This window comes from Squalius cephalus, assembly GCF_949319135.1.
Source record: "Squalius cephalus genome assembly, chromosome: 14".
NCBI classification, from domain to species: Eukaryota; Metazoa; Chordata; class Actinopteri; order Cypriniformes; family Leuciscidae; genus Squalius; species Squalius cephalus.
In genome coordinates this window covers 29217847-29224464 of record NC_137135.1, presented here as the reverse complement: position 1 = coordinate 29224464, position 6618 = coordinate 29217847, and the positions used below count along the sequence as shown (strand labels likewise).

General features: G+C 36.6%; 1 long non-coding RNA gene across 3 annotated transcripts; it reads left to right on the top strand.

The window, feature by feature from the left end:
• Positions 1-3293: 3293 nt before the first annotated feature.
• LOC307171441 lies at positions 3294-6012 on the top strand. 3 transcript variants are annotated; one of them, XR_013823553.1, is made up of 5 exons: positions 3294-3370; positions 4027-4128; positions 4840-4960; positions 5115-5214; positions 5875-6012. It is a non-coding gene; the product is annotated as an uncharacterized lncRNA (long non-coding RNA). The 3 variants fall into 3 exon arrangements; XR_013823554.1 differs by lacking the exon at positions 5875-6012 and having other exon boundaries at positions 5118-5224; XR_013823555.1 differs by lacking the exon at positions 5875-6012 and having other exon boundaries at positions 5115-5224.
• Positions 6013-6618: the final 606 nt, after the last annotated feature.

The following is a 6618-nucleotide window of genomic DNA, read 5'->3' as shown; positions in this document are numbered from 1 at the left end:
AGATGTCTAAAGAAAGACTCAAGCTCCATAATGATCAGTAAGGATGAGTGATTTCTACTGTTGGATGCAGAGTGTGTTAATTGAATGCTGTGAAATAAACATCTTGCAATTAGCACTGTATTAATGTTCATGGATAATCATGCTAATTAAAGTGTTGAGTGTGGAAATCATCATGGGATGGAAAACTTCACACCCAAGCACAACACTTTCCCTGCCTCTTCCTCCTCCGTTTGCCTTATGGAGCGTATAATGTTACAAGAGAAGTATGGCATTTGAAATGAAAGAAATTCACATAGAAAACCAAATTAATATGCAGTCATAAGTGCATGAACAGTGCATACATTGTTATATTACATGCATGAACACACAACGCAGCTATAGGCCGAGTTCATTTAATATCCTGTTGATATTCTGAGTATCATGAATGAAATCTGAATACATTTCATTATGAGTTGTAAGAAATTCACGACATGCAGTAGCAATTCTATTAAAACACAACACTGCTTCTAGACATGGCAGGTCCACAAGAAAGACAGTCCATGTTTGGAATGAATTAAATTATTTGTATAAAAATATTCCAACTTTAGAAATATAAATTATGGGTTATGAAGAAAATGTGTAAAATCCCTTTCTGTTCACTCATCACTCTGGGAATGGAAAGTCAAGTGCATTGCAATGTGGGATATGGTATTCCACACAATGTGCTCTGTTGTACACTACACATTTTGGCAAATGTTGTATAGGTCATCATGGCATTCCGAGAATAGAAATAATTTTGCATACATGCACATGGTATGCCTATTGCAAAAATAGTGAGAACAAAACTGTATTATGCCATTCCGAACATAGCCATAGAGAGTGAGAGAGATGGAGATTGAGTGAGAAAATGAGAAAAGGATTTAGATTGAAAGACAAAAGATTCACCTCAGCCATCTGCAGTGAACCTGATGGGGCAGGTGTTCAGGTGTCAAACAGAGGCAGGTGGAAACCAGATGAGACTTTGTTCATATCTGCCTACTTTTGACTGTATCTGCTATTTTGCAGTAATGGGGAATCTACTTTGAAACTCCTGTTTTTAAATTGTTCAACTGCACCAAAAAAAAAAAAAAAAAAAAGTACTCGGTTGATAAAAAAAATAGATTAACATAAAGTAGATAAAAAAACAGGTATTAACAGGTATACATTACATATAAACCTTTAGTTATCTCACCAGTACATTATCTGTATACATTACATTTATATACATATACTTCCTAATACAATCCCATAAGAGACATTTTTATACATGTACATTATAAAACTTTTTATCATTTTACATAGAGTGCCATTCAAAAGTTTGGGGTCAGTAAGAAATAAATACTTTTATTCAGCAAGGGCGCATTAAATTGATCAAAAGTGAGAGTAAAGACATGTATACTGTTACAAAAATTATTCCTTTCTATTCCTCAAAACAATTCTGTTTTCAGCAATGATATTAATAAGAAATGTTTTATGTTTCGCACTTCAGAACTTCCGTTAAAGGAGAACTCTGGTCAATTTTAACACTGAGCTAATTTTTTTGTACATTTGGAGTGCTGTCAGTACAGAGAACAATGACAAAAATCGGTGTTGCCAACACCGTGTTATCCTCTTTTTAAAATTTGCACCCTGTTGACTTAAATGGGGCAAGTTTTAAACCTGCTTTTAGCCTCTTAACATCCTTGATGTGTCATTACAAGTGCACAGCCAATGTGAGTGATTCCTTCAGAGTGAACACGGTGAGTTTGACTGCAGTAAATGTGAAAGATATGAATAAAAATGAAGTTAATTCGGCCAGCGCTCATACCTGTATTTATTTCCTGTTTTCGGTCGAAGTCCACAGTAGTCGATTGTCGAGTTCTCCACTGTTGCTTAGCTACCTATGATCACGCGCGTGAACTCGACAATCGACTACTATGGACTTCGACCGAAAACACAACCTGGTCTCACAGGATTCCGTGAAATGTCCACGGGCCCTTAACTCAAAATCCGTGCAGCCATCACGGAATTGCCCCAAATTCCGTGATGCGGCCACGGATATTACTCCAACGCAAGTCAATGACACTGACCTTCCGTGGTCCACACACGGATACCCGTTTCAATGACGGAGTACAGATCTCACTCAATCGACGTGCTTTCTCATTTGGAAATGCAACATTTGAAGTATTTGTGACCTTTTCCAACATCAAATGCCATAATGATGTTAACCTGACTGTTATTGAAGCTATTGCATTGTCCTGTCATCATAAAATTTCGGTTTGTTTCAGTTAGCCTAACCAAAGTCCCGTGATGGCACCACGGACCTCAACAACCTGACCTCACTCATGGACGTTGTAATGTTGCTGGCTTGTTTAGGAACTTATAAGCTTTAGGTCGACTGTGTTGCAATGGCATGTAATTAACTTGACATTTTGTCTCGTCCTGTCATCATAAAATCCAGTTTGATGGTGTTTTACACCTATTGCTCGCTTGGCTATAGTCAGATCTAAAATCTGTGATAGGAGCACGGAGTGAGTCTGTGTTGAGACCACGGATAACTCCAACGCGCAAGTCAATGACACTCATCTTCCGTGGTCCACACACGGATACCCGTTTCAATGACAGAGAACAGATCTCACTCAATGGACGTGCTTTCTCATTTGGAAACACAACATTTTAAGTATTTATTTATTTTCCAACACCAAATACCATAAAGACTTTAACCTCTCTGTTATTGTAGCTATTGCATTGTCCAGCCATCATAAAAATTCAGTCTGATTCTGTTAGCCTAACTGAAGTCCCGTGATGGCACCACGGACCTCAACAACCTGACCTCACTCACTGGATGGTGTGATGTTGCTCACTTGTTTAGACACTTGAAAGCTTTATGTCGACTGTGTTGCAATTTTGTCTTGTCCTGTCATCATAAAATCCAGTTTGATGGCGTTTTACACCTATTGCTCGCTTGGCTATAGTCAGATCTAAAATCTGTGATAGGAGCACGGATTGAGTCTGTGGTGAGACCACGGATAACTCCAACGTTCGTGATATGGTCACGTAATTTAATCTATTGATTCGTGGCACAGACACGTTTATTTCGTTATTTTTCGTCTTTCGTGATCACAGCTCGATTATTTCTGCCTGTCGGCTGCAGCAGAGAAGCTGTTTAATCAACATTTATTCACGAGATCTTATCATGGTTTATGTATTTTTTTAATGTTATTATTTCGGTCTTATTGCCAGGGAAGCTGGATTGCTTTGCTGTTTATTGATATTTTTAAAATGATATTTTATTAGTAGGAAATCGCGCTGAAGAAGTCTCGTTCCGAACACATCGCGATATTTGGCATCAGTTCACGTGTGTCAGCTGTTGGTAAGTAGCCTAGTAAATAAATACCTAAATACGCTGTCTAATAATGTGTGATATAATGTCTTTTCTGTTTGTCGATATTAATCTGCCATTATATCTTGTTGTTTCATTGCTTTCTAATTCAAAATATATGATTAAACACCGCCTGTCACGTGACGTGCTATAGGCTTAGATATTCATATCAGATTAAAAATAGTACAATTAGTTCCAAAGTTGTATTTGTAGTAGAAGCACAGTAAAAACAACACTTACCATGCTTTTACCACAGTAACATTAGTTTTACTGTGATAAGTGTAGTAAAAAGACAGTAATCACAAAACTTACTATGCTTTTACCACAATATTGGTAGTTTTAATGTGATACTTATTGTAAATGCACAGTAACCACAACACTTACCATGCTTTTACCACAATAACCCTAGTTTTACTGTGATAGGGTGTGGTAAAAGGACAGTAACCACAAAACTTACCATGCTTTTACCTCTGTATTGATAGTTTTAAAGTGATATTTGTTGTAAATGCATATTAACCACAACACTTGCCATGCTTTTAATGCTTTATAATGTAACATCCAACATTTGTAGGGTAAATCAGTACATTTTTTCCTTTAAATAATCCTATATATTATACATAATGATATTTTCTTTTCTCTTTTTTCAGCTGAAAAGACCAAAAGGGCCTTTCGGACTCAGTCAGCCCATTATTGTTTGAGGAGAAGTAAACGGAGGAGACGGACAGCTGCAAAGGCAAATATTCACAATGGTATGTATGCGTTGGTTTTAACCCTAAATCAAACATTTTATCAAGCATTTGTTGTTTCTTAAAACTTTTCTCACAAAACCCATAGCCCAATCAGTACAAACATAGTCTGAAAGTCTTAATAATTCACAAGATTTAACAAGTTGTCAAATTCGTATGATACTCGTACATATTTGTATACTCGTACACAATCTTGCAGCTTTTACTCCTAGTGCTGTCACTGGCTACTGCCTCAATTCCTGTACATATTTATCGCCATATTTGTAAATCAGTTGCGCCACTTCTTGGAAAGTTGACGGATGTCACACACACTGTCAGAAAGTTTATATTAATTGCAAATTGGTACCCGTCTGTTTATGTTCCAGTGATACATGATGTCTCTCCACACCTCATAACCTACCTCTGTTTGCAAGAGTGGAAAAGCTTATGTGACTTGTCACATGACATCAGATACTTGATTATTTTGTCATAATCAGATCAGTTACACTGCTGATAACTGTCCCGTTTGCATGTAAATCATTTTCATATGATTATTGCTTGCTATTAAAGACATACTTTTATTCATAGAAATGCCCACATATCAGTGAACTTATAAAATAAAAATGCTTTTAACATTTAATTATGCAACACTCTTTACAGAAAACATATCCTACAGTTATAAACTGACTATTTGCAAGTAATGTATTAAAAATTACCTTCCTTTCTGTTTTGCAGGATTACTTAGTCCTTTTTTTAAAGCTCTACAATATCAAACTCAACAGCTCTTTTAAGAGCCAACCATTACAAGAGCTACTAGTGAGTCGCAGCGAATCTTGCCGTGATCAGCCCTTCCCAGGTGAAGTTTCTAGAATATTGCAATCAGTATTTACTCATCAAATGTTCTCTCCTGAATCATATGGTAAATTAACTTATTTAATACTGTCTTAATTTATGTTTCAGGAACAATAGTAATTGCACATAGAGTAAGTCGAGACTTTCTTGTTTTACAGCAGAGAAGGAAGACCAGTCCTTATATCAACGCAAGCTAATCAAATAAGTCCTTTGTTTCGGGTGAGGAAGGAACATCTGGTGCCCAAAGAAGACAGAAAAGTGCGCGAGTCCATTGGTATGTCTTGAATTGAAACAATGCTGTAAAATGTAGTACATAATTTGATGTTGACAATTTTACATTGTACAGGTTTTCACTTGGTTTTTGATCATGTGAAGCTCTTGAAACAAGTGACAGAAGAGTATGTTGTCTGGAAAGAAATCAAGCATCACTGGCATAGGCTCAAAAGAGACAATGCCTTTCTTAAAGATCTTTTAAAATAGGTTGCTGTTGAGATGGGTAAAACAGTTTTTGTTCAGTACTTAGCTTATATTATGTGCTCCAATATATATATATATATATATATATATATATATATATATAATACTTCAATGTGTATATTATATAATGTACTGACTGCTGCTTTGTAAATTTATGTAAGGAACAGGCAACTCTGGCCCTTTGCATTCTACTTTTTGAGGTTAATTAAGAGTTAACCTCCAACCCTAATCGAGCACATCTGAAAATTTTAACCAAAGTCTTCAGGTTTACTTCTAGACAATAGGCAGGAGGGTTTGAGTTCGGAGCTAAATCTGCAGGACAGTGGACGCTGAGGGCCAGAGTAAACCATCACTGCTTTAAATCATGCAGAACATAAGCTGACCCGACTGTCCATTAAACAACTTCATTTGAATGGTTTGTGTTTTCTGTTTTACTTTCAGACCAGGACTGGAGAACGCCTGACAGTGGGATGTTGAGACTTCTTCTTCTGGTTGAGAAAAAGCTACACCACATCAGTGATCGCATCTTCTGTTCTTCTGTTCTTCAACTGAACAAACTGTTTAGACGAGGAAGAAGAACACGATTCTTTTACTTGGGACATAAAAAAATGTAGATCTGGTTAATGATATTTGGGACAACAATGCAACAAAAGTTGCACATACTTGCATGTATGCCAGTTTGCAGTGAAATAAAAGGAAGCTATGTGAATAACAAGAGGCTGCAGTGGCTATCTTGCTATAAATACTTAAAGCTTAATTGAAGATGATCCATGTTGATCATTCTAGTACATCTACAACTGCTTTTCGAATGAAAGCATATATCACTGATGTCAGGCATATACTGTAAGCAGCAATCAGAGGGGGTGAAAAGGAAATGTTGGCACTGTTTTTTTGTTGTTTTACTGAATGGTGCATTACCCTTGTGTAATAGTAATAGTGTGTGTAGATCTGTGTAGATTGTATGGCCCAGCAATGGCCCCCAGAAGAGCAAACAAATGCACATTTCAAATGGCTGTAACTCGAAGTCCGGTTAGTGTATCAAAGAGAAAATCGGCAGGACGACTGCTTATGCTATGTATAATAAATAATGTTGGCCACAGTTTTCAGATATATATGGAAAGCTGGCATAAAGGTTATTTTTAAAGTGCTCACAGTAAAATATCAAATGTCAGCCTGTCCCTCATA